Source organism: Chelonus insularis, unplaced genomic scaffold, assembly GCF_013357705.1.
Source record: "Chelonus insularis isolate UGA/USDA-ARS -01 unplaced genomic scaffold, ASM1335770v1 contig_88_pilon, whole genome shotgun sequence".
In the NCBI taxonomy this organism is placed as follows: Eukaryota; Metazoa; Arthropoda; class Insecta; order Hymenoptera; family Braconidae; genus Chelonus; species Chelonus insularis.
The window spans coordinates 2,303,085-2,321,125 of record NW_023276776.1 but is presented as its reverse complement, the minus strand read 5'-3'; the positions used below and the strand labels follow the sequence as shown (position 1 = coordinate 2,321,125).

The window sequence follows — 18,041 nt, the reverse complement described above, 5'->3', positions numbered from 1 at the left end:
GCATTGAAGAAGAGAGTACTGAAGTAAATCAAATGCATCAAACAAGACACAAGTATAAAGAAGAAAACGGTGCATTTTTTTGTACAGACTAATGAACTTGGCAATTAACGGAACCCAAAGAAATTGCTATATTCTTTTATTTATAATTCTTCTCGTCTTTCTTGACTTCTGAAAGCGATCATTAAGCTTTGGCCAGTGGATTCATTAGTACTGTCATTAAATTCTGTACGCCAGAATTGAGACTTAAAATTCTTTACTTTAAAGCTTTTGAATATTTTTATTTATTCATTTATTTCCTTATTTTCTTTCTTCTTCTTCTTCTTCTTCTTTTTTTTCAATTTATTCTCTCAAAATTCATTTAACTAATGAATTTAATTTTATTTTAAGGTTCATAAGAATAATTAAATGAAAATTATGTAGAGAGCAAACAATTTCTTCATTTCCATTAATTTAATTGACTAGAAAGTAATTGAAGAGAGTGCAATTTTCGACTCAGTTGCTCTTTCAAGATTGATCGAGAGACTCTGACACACTCCCACGAGATGGCCACGACTCTAGAGTACACAAGGAAATCTTGAGATGCCATCTCCCATGGTACAATTAGCTAAAACCTTACTTGAACGATACACTATATATAACTATCTCCATTTTACCACCAACTACCCTCGTAAACTACAAGAAAAGACTGAGTAATAAGAATGGCAAATTGGCGTAAGATTTAGATTCTTTCAACGACCACACTGCTTACAGCAATAACAAAAAGCACTTTAATATTCTCCTTTCAGTTTATTCTCTTTACCACTAAAAAATATTAACCAATCGATTTACCCTTCTTTGCTCACGCCAAGCTCAATGTTGGGCCTAAAGAGTCTACTCTATACCGCGGTAGCTTATCAGCTCCTTTTAATCGTCGACGTAATTGAACTGTCGTTCAAACAGTTAATCGTTACCTCACAACTTCATGCATAATTTAAGGAAAGCTTTATGTATATTTATTATTTTAAATAAGACCTTTGTGGAATATTAAAAAATTCGTTTAGGTTTACTTTGCACCCTTAACTTCTCATTTATTTAAATTTATAATTTTCTCGTCTTTTAGTTTTTTTATAACAAATTGAAATTTTTATAAACAATATACAATTGTTTAATCACATCAAATTTATTATAATAACATTCTATTGCTATTCATCAAATATAATCATAGTAATTATAATTCGATAAATAAAACTATCTTTAATTGTTTATAACAAATTGAAATTTTTTATAAACAATAAGTAATTGTTTAGAGTCATTAGAAAAGGTATTGTATTGCAAATGATCTCAGTTTTAAATAATATTAATCATTCAATAAATAAAGTCTATGTCAAATGATTTTTTTACTTAACTTATTTTATGGTCTTTTTGTTATAAACAAAAAACGACTGGACCGAATTTGTTTAAACTCCTTTTCAAATCTTCTTTATTGTATCATCTTTAAAATAAAATTAGTCTGGATTCAATATCTGCAGTGGTTCTAGAGATATCAAAAATCAAAAAAATGCCTGACATACGTACGTACAATTATACGTACGGACATTTATCTTTAAATTTTTTAATATGCTTTTAAATACGACTTTAATGAATAAAATAACGAATTTTAACAATCGATTCCATTATAATGACTTCTTGAAGAGAAGTTGATAAATAATATTTTATTTTTAAATAAAATAAAATAATACATTGTTTTTGATTTACAAAAAAGTATTACGCTAATGTAAATGATTGAAGGAGAGAATATAAAGGAGATGCGTAAGATGAAAATTAATTCATTACTCTAATGCGTCGAGAGATAGAATGGCCAGAGAGAAGTGAAGTGTCGAGTGGAGAAGTCGAGTGGTCGTAAGCGCGAAAGATGAATCTCTCGTTTTCATTTCGAAAATTAACAGTCCCCATTGTACCAACCCTATCGACATTCTCTTACTTTTCCCCTTTTATCTTTACTCTTATTACTATTATTATTACTCTTCTATCCAATCGTCATTTTCTCTAACTATCAATGTTGATATCTTGAGCTTTACTTATGTCAAAAATTGCCATTACTATAAAACAGATATTAGTTAATTACTTGACTTTCAATCTACACAAGTGTGTGTTGGCTAAAGTAGTTGGCAAAGTTCATTTAAATCAATTGTTAATTGTCATCGTTGAGAAGAAGAAGATTAATCGAATGTTATAAATGAGTTTTGATGAATAATGTTTGAGAAGTGAACAGAGAAACAAAATATAGCGTCTGACTCTTACTGCCTTACGACTAGACCTCCCTTACAGCATCGATGTAATTTTCTGAATGACTGCGTAATTAAAACTCTAATTTCCTGCACTTAATTGACCGGAGTCTTGGCGTTCTCTAGTGTGCCTTTGCATGGCTCTTACTTTCTCTCCTTTTATACTGTGATACTTTATTCTCTTCGGCTACTTCTATTCCTTCTTCTCCTTCTTCTACTCTACTATTTTTCTTGGCTTTATTGTTGCGATGTTAAACCATTCTTTGTGTACTAAAGTGTACTTGTATATCGTTCATTTAAATAATCGATTCGTTACTGAAACTCCAACTTTATCCTTTTAACTTTTATCTGATTCATTGTTTTTTATATTTTGCATTTTTATGATTCATCGAAATGATTCACTATTATTTAATTTTCACTTTAAACAATTAATTAATTAATGATTAATAATTAAGGTGAGTATGGCCAAGATATAAAAATAAATTCAGAAGATTAAATTTTTTATTATAATAAAAATAAGAAACAAAATTAATTATTTGCCAATTTTATTTTTAAATATAAATTTTATTAAATAGAAATGGAATTTTCATGTAGGACAGACTAAAAGATCTTTTTCTACTTAAATAGAAATCAAAATAAAGCATGAAATAAATTTCACTAAGACAAACTGGAAAAATAAATGAAAGTTAAAGAGAAGTAAGAAATTAAAGGCAAAGTAAGGGTGAGTTTTCGGATAATTACAAGTGTCCATGGGGTGTTGAGACGTAGGCAATTATAATTGCCGGCTCCTTTCGCAATTACAAGTTTCCACGAGACGTAGAGAAAGGCCAGACATGTGAAGTAGGGGATGGAGAGTGGAGGTACTGGCTGTCCCAACAATTCCAGAAGGGTGAGCTACGTCGACTGGTGTATGTGGAAACGTTAATTGGGGTGACCTGCTCAGAAACTAGTTACCACAGGAGCCACTAATATTCTTGGCTTTCTAATACGATGCTCGAGACAGCACGAGGTGATTAAAACACATTTACTCAAGATTTATGGACAATTGATACTTCGTTTATGCTTTTTCAATTTTTTTGTAGAAATAAAAATATATATTAACTTCCAATCAGGAAATTATTGCAATAGAGCCGATTTTTTAAATTCCTAATTTTATCATATTTTCACCTTTTGAAATATTTAAAAGCATATTAAAAAATTTAAAGATAAAGATCCGTACGTATAATCGTACGTACGTATGTCAGGCATTTTTTTGATTTTTGATATCTCAAGAACCACTGCAGATATTGAATCCAGACTAATTTTATTTTAAAGATGATACAATAAAGAAGATTTGAAAAGGAGTTTAAACAAATTCGGTCCAGTCGTTTTTTGTTTATAACAAAAAGACCATAAAATAAGTTAAGTAAAAAAATCATTTGACATAGACTTTATTTATTGAATGATTAATATTATTTAAAACTGAGATCATTTGCAATACAATACCTTTTCTAATGACTCTAAACAATTACTTATTGTTTATAAAAAATTTCAATTTGTTATAAACAAAAAAAAAATAAAAAGTAACAGAATTACTGATTTCAATGAATGGGAATTCCATTGTCTGGACACAAAATAAGCCTCGACTTATTCTTTAGTTGATATTATTTCTTAAAAAACGAAATATAAATATTTGTTTACAAATAAAAGTACAAAAGATAATCGGAGATTTGAAAAGAGAAAATATTATTAGTTATAAGTGAGGTAAAGAAGTGGAGTTGAGTGGAAAAACAACTGGGGAAGTAAAGTAAAAGCATAGTAAAAGTATAGAGTAAGAGATGGAAATGGATGTTACTTAGACTTTAGAGAGAGCCTCTCACTTTTCCCTTTCTCTTGACATCTTATTCTCACCAACATTTGCAGGCAAAAGTCACGCTGTTGCCTCCAGCCATGACGCACGCGTCCTATTCTCTCTTTTTCTACTTCTTACATAGATACATGATACTTGTATATTTCTCACATCCAAAGAGCTTTTCTTCGTGGCTGTCGCTTTCTTTCCTTTCCCAACAAGGTAACGGCAATCCTACGCTCGTATAAAATCCGTTCTTCAGCCCTTGGCAATGTATACATATATCTACTCACTACCTTCTTTTACTTCATTCTTACACACGTTTTTTTTTTCCCCCTCATGCTTGCAAGAAACATCCAAATCTACTCTTCATTCTTACCTTTAAGAGCTGTCGTCTCTGTTCCACTTAGTTTCAGAAGTACAAAAACTATTTTGACTTTGTTATCAGGAAAATGTATTATTGATACTCTGATTGTAAAAGGAACAAAAAAATGATGGAACAAAAAGCGAATAAAAGTTAATTTTTCTTGAAGGTCATGAAAGTAGAGAAAATATTTTCTGCCAGTGACTCGCGTCGACATCGATGGAAACGGCGGCTTCGTGGCACGGAGAAGTTAATTATAAGCGATACCAATCTCTCGGGGTTGTTGGTCGGCCTGAGTTGGTATAGGACTTGGAAGCTCTGACAGCCAATTACCACTCCGTGCAACCCTCGCGCGAGCCATCATCCTCGTTCGCGCTGCTACCCCAACATAACACACTCTCTCACTTCCCCAATATAGGAAATTAAAAGACTTAGCGATTATTGCGCTGGCGCACGAATTCTCTCCACTTCCTCCCTTCTCACCATCTCAGCAAAAACATTTGTTTTGCTTAACGGCAATCAGAAACATCACTTTTAGTGATTGCTATTTAATATTCAATATTTTTACATTATATTCATTTATTTCAGATCAATCATTTTTATTTTATATTAATCATTTTATTATTAATTTAAATAATATAATATTTATAAAATTCATAATAATAAATCCACAATAAACTTTATAATGACCATTTGGGAATATTGGCATTTCGATTGATCAATAATTGTAGATAATGTCAGAAATATTAACAATAGATGAGATTAAAAATAATCTTTAATGATTAATAATAAATAAATTGAAATAATTTGAATGATTGATTGACCTAGTGTTGTTGTTGATTCAAATAAAAAACAAATGATAGTAAAAATGATGTTGATAGCATGATGATTATGTGAGGATCTTCGTAGAATCTTCCCACAAATAGAGGAGATGTTGGTGTGCTTGAAAATGATGATGGGACACGTGCGCGCAACCCTCTGGTCGTTGGCCGTTGTTGCGTGGTGTTTGTCTGACGCATATGCACGGATCGAAGCCGATCCATTATAGGATTATGTCGGACGACAATAGGGATTAGCTACTAGGTGAAAGAGAGACAGAGTAAGTCAGAAGCGGGCTTTACAGAGTATACTGAACACTAACTCTTGGTATTGCAGCAATAAAACTTAGTGAAGTAAATGATGAAGGACGAGAGAAAAGAGATGAAAAATCTGGACGTGATATCGCACGGACCTTATTCTCTACTGTGATCCATTTACAAACGCACACACATAGAGAGTTATAGAACGCAAGGAGAGTTAAAGGGAGTGAAGGAGGGATAGAAGGGTAGCAGTTACCAGGGTTGGCTTGTTGGCTGCTTGGCCTGAGTTAATTATAACTGATGGTTATCAACCGGTTAACTCCGACACGCCATTACGTGCCTCGCTTGGAGTTTACCCTCCCTCCTCCAGTTTCCTTCCCCTAACTCAGGACTGAATAGCATTGGACTGTGAATTCACCTCTCTGTCAAAAAAAAATTGTCATTGATACCACATTGAGTTAAACTAAGCTCATGATGCTCGTGACAACACTGAGGTATTGGGAAAATAATAAGAAAAAGACTGACAAGATGATAAGCACCACCACCACCATAATCTTCACCAATCATCTAAATAATGTCTTTTTTTAGATTTAAGTGAATAGCTGGTGTGGTGAAGAAATTAATATCAAAAAATGGCTATATATATTTTAATAATAGTGATAATTAAATAAATTAAAACCATTCTTAATTGTTTATAACAAATTTAAGTTGTTATAAACAATATGGAATTGTTTAGAGTCATGTGAAGTCATTAGCAACCATATTGTATTGCTAATGATCTCAGTTTTCGATTTTAGTCTCGATTCAATATCTGCAATAGTTCTTGAGATATTGATGACAACAAAAATCTGACATGCGTACGTACAAATGTACGTACGGACATTCATTTTTGAACCTTCTAACATTCTTCTTAATGTCTCAAAACATAAAGACATGATAAAATCATGATTTTTAAAGATCACTCCTATTGCAATAACTTCCTGATTGGAAGTTAATAAAATTGTTTTAAAAAAACAATTCTTGGTAAATATTATCGTTAAAGCACTTCTAAAGCTCTAGTTTTTATTCCAAAATCTATGAAAACAAAACTTGGACTTTGAAAGCTTGAGTAATAACAAATAAAACAGTCACTTCTTTGTACAATATGTTGTGGTATCACATATAGAAGTTACTCCAGTGGGAAACTCCTAAACGAGGCCAGCTCTTACCTAAATAACCACTCAGTCACTCCGTCGTGCACCACCAGAGCATTTCCCCTCTCTCGTGTATATTCGTTACGTAAAAGCACCTTTTGGATTAACGGGTACATTCTCCAATTGATTCTTGAAATGTGATACATTTCAATTATTGAATTATTTATTTTTTAATCTTCCTGGTTGATATTAGTTATTATATATCATTCGCTGTACCAATTCACCCCTCGAATAGTGATTGGCCATCCGAGCAAGGATGATCCGATTATAATGTCATGGGAAAGTTAGAGGCTCAACACTGTCTATTGTCCTTCGTGTCATTGATCTACATATTTTCTCACAATAGCAATTGGTGATCATTATTATCAAAATCATTGTTGGCAAATGATAGTCAGTGATAGATTTTGAAAAGACTCCAGTATTAATTATGATATTGTTAATGAAATGTTTTTGAATGAACACTTTAATGACTCAACTTGATGACTTGAAGTAAATAAATTGTAAAAATGTCTGAATGTTATCAACGACCTAAGAAAATTCTAATCTATATATTTTTAAACGCTCCATCAATAAAACCAAGTCATTTAGCACAGTCTTTGAGACTTTAAGATAAAAAAGTCGACAATAGTAGACGAGTGGTTGGTATTCGGCAAGTGTCGATTCTTACCTCAGTTTCAATCACTCGTAGCGATAACAATACCCATGGGATTTATAAATCCGCACATTGTTGCCAACTTAAAAGCTGTATTTCGTCTTTTGTACCGTAAGTTTACTTGTTTTTTTTTTCGTTCTTACCATCATTTACGAGAATAATCGGTTTAGCCAATAAAATATACGATACAGTGGATTGTAAAAAATATTAAGTCTTTACTTATAACACTTTACTTGGAGCACCAACATTAGAATCATTTTTCTCACGATTAATTTAGAATCTTTTCTTTTTTATTTGATTTGGTATTATTCAGTTCCAGAACATGCTGGTGATAAAGTACAGTATAGGTTTGGAGTCCTGATAAATGAGCATCAGCTTTCGAACATTCTGACGGGTATATAGGGAATGATGATGGTGTTAACGACGACCATGACACAATACGATAATCCACCCCTCATTCATTTTTACATTTTGCTCTCTTTTATCTGCCAAATGCATCTGAACGTATATTACGAAAAACGCATTTAATACAAGGGACTGGCATGCTATCAAATAACAAGCACGCGGCTTCACTATAAACGTTATATCCTGATTGCTTTTTTCATTCATCTTAATGTTTTTTAGATGATTTGCTAGATCTCTGTTCACTAAAGCTATTTTCTATTCTACGTTTAAAATTTATATAACTTTAAACAGAGATTTTTCTTTAATATCTGATTGATTCAAATCTTGTGTACTTTTCTAAGTAGCACTAAAATAGAGCCATGGATCTAATCATGTTTTTCTACAGTACCAAGAATAATAGACAATGAAATATTTGCATTATTAATTAAAAATATGATGGAATATTCCTGTTTAACATCATTCTAATAACTGATAATTTAATTCAATGGTTATATTTCTAAATTTAAATCTCTTTTTATGCTAGTTTGGATGATATTTTCTATTAAAAGAAATGTTTCATTGAAACTTGCTGAAAGTTTGATCTGAAAGCAAGAAATATTAGCTGAAGAATAATTAGAAAATATTCTAATACGGTATTTCGTAGCAAAACTTAATCAGATCCATATATTTTGACAACATTATATTCTGGGATCAAGAATAATTTCATTCTTGATCATAGTATTCTTAAATAAAACAATAAAATTGAATCCAGAAATGTGTAAACAATATGTGTAAGCAACATTATTGCTTTATTTAAGAATGTTATGATCACAAAATTATTCTTGATCCAAGAATATCATTTTCTTGGTGATACCTTAGCAGGAAAGGGGTCCATATCTTTGACCCAACACTGAACCAGCTTCAGCTACCTCTGGCCCAATATTAAGCTAAACATAGCTATGAATGAACCAGAGTTGCTTTCTGCTGGGCTATGACCATATTTCATTGCTACTCGAATAAAATATGGTACATGACTTTATGATGATAAAAATGTATCCAGTAAAGCATCAAGCTTGGAAAGATACTTGGTTTCTAATCTGTTGTGACATTAAAATATTTCTTTGCTATATAGAAACCTCAAGCATTGCTTGATTTCCTTTTCGATTAACTAATAACAATTTGTCCGGAAAAAGTTGATGGTGCGTTTCGCCAGGCTCGTTGGATTCTCCGGGACGCTTCCGTTTCCGGAGTCAATCGAACTATATAAAAAGAGAGTGAGAACTGGAAAAAAGAAAAAAAAGTAATTATCTTCTGGAAGAAATTTTTTTTTTACAATCGGTAATATCTACAATTGCTTTGGAAGTGTGTAAATTGAAAAATAAAATGTAATAAAATAATTAACAAAATGTATTAGAGAGGTGGAAGATATTTTTACGTACAGAATACAATATATCTAATGCGTAAACGCGGTCGCGTGCGTCAGTTACGCCTGAGGATGTAATTGCCATGTCTCATGAATGCGCTCGTTCTCCCGGATGTGATTCGCATTAAGCACACCCGTCCGTCAACTATGACTCTCTAAGACTCTCCCTCCCATCTTTGTCTCTCTGTACACCTATCACTCAACCGTTAATACAATATCTATTACAAATCATTTATGTAAATCATATCAATTTTTTTATTCAATAACCAAATATCAATAAAATGCTGCAGCTGAAAGCATTGTACCTTTTTTAAATAAAATAATTTTATAGTTAATCTTTATAAAAGTTTTTAACCATTGATTTTATTTTATATTATATGCAATTAAAAATGTCTCAATAAGACTCTTTTATCAATCTATACTCAAACATTTTATATATATTTATATATGCACATACATCCATCTATAAAAGATGATGAAAGTTTATATCCCAATGGGAATTGGCTTGAATTCCATAACCGAATTAATTAAATTGAAATTTCGCAAACCAATAGAGTCGAGAATAGTCAGCAGAGATGTGAGAGGCTATGCCAATATAATTTTCGTCATCATACAGTGACAATATAACAGTATATCAATATGATAATTATGATGACGTACAATTCTATAGTAACTATCGACACATGTATATGTATCTGTTAAATCCAAGTTAAGAAAAAAATACAACCCATGGTATATTCCCACACAAATGAGATACACTGAGGATTTAATATTATAATTAATGGGATATCTAAAAACATCTTGCATGATGGTAGTAGATGACCACATTGATCCTTTTGTTGAAATAATTCAAACTCAGTTGAGAGAATCTGACATAGGGAAAATGACACTCGATCCTTGACTGTCACATTAGTCATAATCAGGCAAGCAGGGTGACTAAATTGCTGGAACCAACACGCGAGACGAATCTCACGGTCTGAACGGAAATGCACGCAATGCTTGCCAAAATGTCAGTCTAACTTACAGAAATAGAAACTAAAAAATACCTTCATTCAAACTATGTAAAATTTGTTGAATTTTTCAGTCGTTAAAACGATTGAAAACATAAGATATATCTTGAAGAAATTTTTTATTTTATTTGTTTATTAAATGCAAATAAATTATAACAAGTATAAGAGAGTATTAGAGACGTAAAATGGTTTTGTAGTTGTATTGTTAACTCGATCTGTCACTCATACTCTAGTTACTTGCTGACTCAATGCAATTATAGACCCCTAATTACACCCCCTTGTTTCCCTCTCATACTTCCCTTACGCCAATAGCTTCGGTTAATTAATTCCTACCTCATTAACAGCAAAACCAAACCGCGCATTCTCTTCACAGGCCCAACCATGATTATCGTTTTTCAATTTCGTGAATAACTTTCTTATTACAATTGCAATTGATGTCACGTGATTATTAATAATACATTATTACTTTTAAATGTTAGAATTAATTTAAATTCAATTTACTTGCAAGTTAGATTTTTTTTCTTTTTCATAACCGTAAATCATTCGTTTAAAAAAATTTATCAAATATAATTTTATTAAAATATATACACACAAAATGCATCAATAATACTGACAATGTCAAAAGTTTGACTTATACTAAATCAATAGCTATTTTATAAATAATTTGATAGAAAATAATTTTTATGATACAAATTGATTAATGAAAAGCTTCAATAAATATGATGAAAAATTTTTTTTTCATTCAAATAGATCTATTCAAAACTTGTCAAACTTTATTAGAAATTTATTGATTATTGATGTTACTCGATAACAAATGAATTTAAACCATTATTTACAGAACATGCTTTTTAATTTTTCATATTCATTTTGTTTATACAACTTTTTATTATTTTTTTTTTTGTTGATTTTATTTCCTTTTTTTGTCGAAGACAAAAGTCAGAAAAAATATTACTTTAATTAATAAAAATACTTTTTTAAACTTGATACTGTGAAAATTTTGTTAGTTTATAATAATGACAAAAAATTAATTATTTAATCTTATGTACATTCAGTTCAGTTAAAAATTTATCTAAATTGTGAGCTGACAGTGGATGTGATAAAAATATCCAAAGGAAAGCATCAGTAATTAAGCTGTGATAATAATTTATTTAGATAAGAATAATAATAAATTGAAAATAAATGAACTGAATAAAAGATTGGAGAACTAAAATTTAATTAGTGGATAGATTTAAATTTTATACTTTTAATTATATAAAAAGAGGAATAAGTCAATAAGTTAATTGCTGCAATTAAAAAAATCAGTGGTAGATATTTGAACGAAAATTTACCAATAATTAAATTTTATTTATATTTGAATGTGAAAAAAAATTATTAACGATAATGATTAATTTATGTATTACCCCACGATTTTATGGTCAACAATAAAAAATAACAATAGTGAAATAATCGAGTAACTATTTTGTTTGATTGTTCAATGAGATTTTTCAAGAATTACAAGAAATTGAGTTAAAGCTCACAGCACGTGGCATTGCCTTAAACGAATCATTTTTACGACGGGAAATGATGCGTCGACAGAGTGTGTTTTGCATGACTGAACATGCTATGGGAACTCCCTTTTCTCTTTTTCACTTTAACATTCATCAAAAGTAGAGTGATATCCGTTTCTTATTATGTAAAAAAAGATTACTAAATAATTGGTTTTTGATAACAAAAACTATTCTTATCTTAGTTAAATAATTTTCAAATGTCTTTCAATTTTCAATGACAGAAGAAAGATCATGAAAAAGATTCAAATAAAAAAAAAAATCAAATTTGGTTTAATGATGACACCAAGAGCAATTATAATTCAATGGTATATAAAAGAAAGGAGATAAAAGAAAGATGAATATGACGCATTGCAATGAATAATAGCATAATAAAAAAAATGCATGGCAAAGAGTTTCTCATTAAATTAATTAAACACAATTAGATAGACTTTTTTTCTGAGAATAGGATTGGAGTGCGCGGCTTTTACCCGCGAGCGACAGCGTGACTCTAGCAATCCCCTCTGCCCACCCCTTCTTTTCATTCTCTTGCTTAAGAGGGTTTGCTTGTATCCCTTGAGATGCGCATGCGTCATCCGATTAAGTTTACTAATTAGTTAATTAACTTAAGCACCAGGATTCTCCTCGGGCTAAGTAACTTGACCGTCTGATTATGACACATCGTTTCATACTTTGAGTTTGAAAAAAATCCTATCCTCTGTTCCCCCTTTTACAGTTTTAGGATAATTCGGACTTATATAATATATAAACTTGTTAGTTTATCATGAATATTAAAAAATATTCACCATATTTTCAGTTTGTTTTTATGATAATATTTAAAATAATCAAAGAATTAATTATATTCTTTGATAATAAAGATTTTTCTCTTTCCTGTCTCCTAAAATGAAATTTATCAAAATAATTTCCTCGAGATATAAAACATAATCAGCTTAAATATCTTACCTTACAGTAGAATGTATTTCCACATCGATCTGTCTTGTGTTGAATGCGACTATGACAATTGAAAATTAATGTATTATCTTCCCAAGGTGGTCCAACGATGTCTGGACGATCCAAACGAGGTAACATAGCAGTGAGATAGAAACGTCGGGACACGTCAGGAGTCCAGAAGTGCTTTTCCGTGTTCCTTAACTCACTAGTCGTCTTTTCTCTTGGCCTCAGTCCTTCGATCTTCTTCGCAAATAACTTGAAAAAAATAAAAAAAGTCATATATAGCCAATGACAGTGTCAATTTACAAGAATCAAAGTATGTATTTCTAAAAGAGATAAAAAAAAAAAAATCCAAAAGAAATTTATAGACTTAAAGAACGAGTTTGGCAAATTAAATTGTGCATGTGTAAGTTCATGCGTATGAAATATACGGGCGTGATGTACTTAATTCAGACAAATGGGAGAGAATACCCGTATATGTCTCAATTTTAGATTATAATTCCTCTAAGCCCTCATGTCTTCATACTTGACCATAATGCGGGTTGATCGAACGTTCAAATCTAATATATGAAACCATAATAATATATGTTCATCAATTGTATTAAATATTTATTCAATCACTATTGAAGAAATAATTAAATTCAATTATAAATGATAATTCAATAATAATATTTCATTGCAACCCTTTAACTATCAATTTTTAAAAATACATTATAAATTGTAATTAGTTTATAAAGAAAGATTTTTAGAAAAATAAATAATGACTGATTTATGAGAGTTTGTGTATAGAAGATGACATGTAATACATATGGTAATTAATCCGCATATTTAGCATGCATTACGCAGAAGCTCTTTGGTGGTAAAGAAGACTGAGAGAGCGAGGAAGAGATTGTGAGAATGGTAGTGTAAGTGAGAAGGAAGATAAGAGAAGCGAATGGTGGCACGTGGCAGCTAATAGGAAAATTTTAGGTGAGGGACTGCAACTTCGACAACTCGATATCAAGGTACTTGTTATGTCCACGTCCCAGTCAGCCACAGTATGTCCTCGTTGCTAACTAATTAGAGGCTCTGAGTAGAGCCAGTCTCTACTGTAGACGAAGAAGAGAGACGAGACAAGGCTCGTGTAGCCCTAGAATGATTACGAGATCGATAGCAACTGCGATTAATGTACCGGCCCGTGAGAATGGTCTTCTCAATTGGCTCTAGTTCTAATCGATAATCGTTCAGTTATTGACTTGAGGATGTGCCATTATTTCAGCTAACTTTATAGTTAATTGAATGATCAATTATTACTGTATTATAATGCAAATTTGAAAATAATCTTTTATCATCATTCCATACAATATCAGATTTTTATTATTAAATATCAATCAAGTTATTTTTTATCTCAACAATGAATGTCTATTCTTCTATTAGATTTTAATTTCTAATAATCTCACAAAACTCAAATAGCTGTAGAAAAAAAACGTGAAAAGATGAATATTTAAACGAATTTGGAGTTAATGATGAAAATTATAATGCTACGTAATGAAAATAATTTACTAATGAATAAAGGATTAATAATTCATTTATTTTGAATAAAATTGAATATTTGAATTAATAGAGAATTCAAATGATTATCAATAAATTAAATGAAGTGAATAAATTTTCAGCTTACAGACTAATTGCAAGCTTAAGTTCTATAGTGAAATAAAAATAATTCAAGTAAAATAAATAATGATAAAACTCTTGAATAACATTCATTTGTATAGTACTAATTGAAATCAAACATTCAGAATAGTTTCATTGAACTTGAACTTGTTTTTTTTTTCAACGATTAAATTTATAAGGCTCAAAACGACGATGGCAACTAAGCCACATGTCGTGCCCATCTGTCGAGCCTACGGGCAACTCAATCATGTTTGCATAATATCCAATTATTTACGTGGTCATTTTATTTTGGACCAATTAAACAAAACATCACTATATAAAACGATAATAAACCACAGCTGTACAAATCAATGTGGGTAACTAGGATATTACTGTAGCATCTCTATCGATGTCGTCGCGTTAATTAGATCGACGAAGCGTAAAATAGAGGCTATGTATTGCTAGCCCAAGGGGCTTAACATAGATTACGAGTCGTGTCACATACTCTGTACTTAACGAAAATATCTCGCTAGTCGGCAATAATATACCACTATAATTAGAATATGCAAAGAACTTACTGGATATATTTATTCCTTTCCCTCCAATCGTCTCATTTCAAACTGTTTCATTACTATACAGACCACAATGATCAACTAATTGCATTTTGCAATTTAATGCTTGATATAATGGTCACTGTATATGTCATTAATTTGCATTTTATACAGATTTCACTATTAAAATTTATTATTCAAACCAGTGAATATTATATGGCTTCTCAGTAAGTCCAATTAGAGGCTTATTTTTCAATAATAAATCACTTTAAATCCTGAAAAATATATCAGTAAAAATTTTATCATTATTAGTATTGGATAATTTGATGATTTATTTGATGTTAAATTGTAAATATTCGATCAATTACTCACCTATTATATATAAAAATTTCGAAAGAATGATTTAAAGATGTAAAGGATGATGAATTAAAAAATGTTGCAACCAATAGCAATCGGGCATGTAATAGCTGGTGGTCAATTAACACGCGGCTGGTACCGTTACGTGACGCACTTGAAATTGGAGTTTTTGTTTCCAATATCAATTCCAGAGACGGTGAAGAGTTTTAATTGGTCGCACGGCTGAAGCCATCCGAATTTTTGTCTTCTTCTCTCTCACTCTCTCTTGTGAATTTATTCGTCCATACTCAAACGATTGGTAGTAGTAGTAGTAGGGTAAAAGTAAATACGCCAATACTGCATAAAACGATCGTTAAATGCTCTCACGAATTCTAACGATGTTCAATATGTGCCAGTATTTTCTTTCCGAAATTTTTCACTTTATTATTGACTCAATTCATTGCGACGATAAGCCAAAGCCTGATCAAGTCCCGTGTGACCAATGCTGAAAAGTAATTAACTCACTCAGTGAAGTAAGGAGTAAGCGTAAAAACGTAATTGATCCGTCGTACCTTTTTCCTGACGTTATTTCAGCCTTTTTAATCGAACTACGTTGATAGCAATCGAGTGAGAAACCAAGAGACACGTGACAGCTAATCGTTTACTTTTACTTGGTCGAATACTACTTCTCAGGCTTCTTTTAACAGAAGTAAATGAAAAAAAAAAATCTATCCAAGTCGTTTCCGACCGCGGATATCGTTCCACCACCTTGTATCTTCATCTTCAAACCATTTCCAGGTGCGTCAGACTGCCAATATTTGTTTACTGCTACGGTAATTTGCTTTTCTCCACTCTCCAGAGAAAATGAAAAAGAAACTAAAAAAAAAAAAAAATATTATGAAGAAATCATAACATCTTTCAGACATTTTATAGAAAAATTTCCACTTCAATTATATATATTACTGAATCATTTTTAAACATAATTATAAGCATAAAAAAATTAATAATAAGAAATCGAAAAAAGAACCTGATGTGAAAAAAATTCTTTTGGGAGTAATTCGATCAATTTTGACATTGCGTTTACGCATAACTTTTGCAAAACACTCGTATTGCAAAACCAACGGTAAAGTTAAGCGATGGATCACCAACAAGAAACGTCCCGTGGGCATCTCTTCGACTCAACTTTAGGATAGATTGCGTTAGTGCTCCCCGGACAGCCCTAGGCGATTAGGTAGTCTCCCTGGTAGAGTAGCTCTCAAAGCAGCACTCGATGCCATCAACTCAAGATAAAGTGTCTATTTTTTTGTCCTAAAGAAAATAAAATAAAATAAAGTGATGAATGAAAACAGGGTTTTACTTTTTGTAACATAACAAACCGCAATATAATGTCACATTGAAGATGATGAGTTAAAGGACGCAAGTAACACATCAGAACCGGAAGTAAGAAGTACAAAGTAGAAGTGAGAGAGACAATAAATGGTATAAAGCTACCTATTCTCTGATGCTCTAATGGAGTCAACAAACAAAAATGAATCGATTTGAAATAATGGTAAAACTGCTCGCGAAAGTAAGAGTTGAGCGCGTGACAAATAAAAGCACTCAGCGTGAGCGACTTTATCCTTATACAACTGTCAGACGTCTTAGCACCCTCACTCTAGCCTTATTTCGTTGCCTTTCCCATTCCTGAAGGATCATAGCCATGAGTTCTAGCATTTCAAAAAATTCTGATAACGACATTATTTCAATACTATCAACTATACACTAAAATAATTCATCTTTGTTTATATCTAAAAAAAAATATTATTTTGCCATGTTCAATGAACCATTATAAATATTGTGTTAATTTTCAATACTTTACAAACACACCATTCATTTTTCAATATTGTAGATTGTATATAATCAAAAAATAAAAATGGTCGAGTGAGAAAAGATAATACAAATAAAATACCTGTTGGATAAAAAGAATAAAATGATGAGTTAAAATTAAAGATGAAATGATAATTAATTTTGTAAGGTTAAATGAGAGATAAACAAACTACAATTAACGTGCAGTTTGATTCTATCTCATTCTCTCACTCAAATTTTGTCTGTGATACAAATAGAGATCAAACTCACACGCAATGCACTCATCTCTTCCTGTTAGCACAGCCGCTTGATTAGCTCCGTCATATTTACATATCATTAGGCAGCTGTTTGTATGCGAGCAGAAATTTCAGTTGCTATGCATACTTGTATGTACATTCTCTATCACTTGTTTCTTTCATCCTTTGTAAATTACCTCAATTATTATAGAATATAAAGACAAATTACTCACTAAAAATTAAATGAATTATATAAAAATAATATAACAGTGATAGAATCATCTTTTGAAGAATAAAAATAATGCGTAGATATTTAACAATTCATAAGTACGCATAAACATTCATTTTACCGACAGAGAGCTAATAATCATTGATTGATAAAACAGGTTAGAAATAATTTTGAAAATGAAAAATGTTATTTTTAGATTTTTATTTGTAAATATATGAATTTTGATCATAAAATTATATTATTTATGTAATTAAACAATTAATTTCGACTAAATTGAATCTTTAAAAAATAAATATATTATAATTTTGATCGAATATAAAACCAGAATATACATATATGATTATTAATCTAATTAAAATATCAATTTGATTATAAACAATGATGATATTTAACAAATATGATGAATTTATTTTGTACTGAATTGAACTTCAGTAATTACTATCAATCGATTTTAGAATAAAAAAATATTATGATACGAAGAATTAATTTAAAAGGGACATCTACAATTTTCACTTTAAATTTATGTACATGCCTTTTATTTATT

At 30.7% G+C, this 18,041-nt stretch overlaps 1 protein-coding gene across 3 annotated transcripts in view; it reads right to left on the bottom strand.

Annotated features, from left to right (window-relative positions):
• The window catches only part of LOC118071977 (rhombotin-1-like), a 56,936-nt gene extending 39,414 nt beyond the window's left edge, over positions 1–17,522 (bottom strand). The window contains exons 1-6 of one of the 3 annotated variants that reach the window (XM_035091497.1): positions 17,303–17,522; positions 16,215–16,495; positions 15,760–16,063; positions 15,224–15,692; positions 14,879–15,126; positions 12,684–12,926 (exon numbers count right to left, since the gene is read on the bottom strand). The gene's annotated coding sequence lies outside the window, so the exon portion shown is untranslated. Of the gene's footprint in view, positions 1–12,683; positions 12,927–14,878; positions 15,127–15,223; positions 15,693–15,759; positions 16,064–16,214; positions 16,496–16,563; positions 16,675–17,302 lie in introns of those variants that run through there. The other 2 variants (XM_035091498.1, XM_035091500.1) reach the window with 2 other exon arrangements.
• Positions 17,523–18,041: the final 519 nt, after the last annotated feature.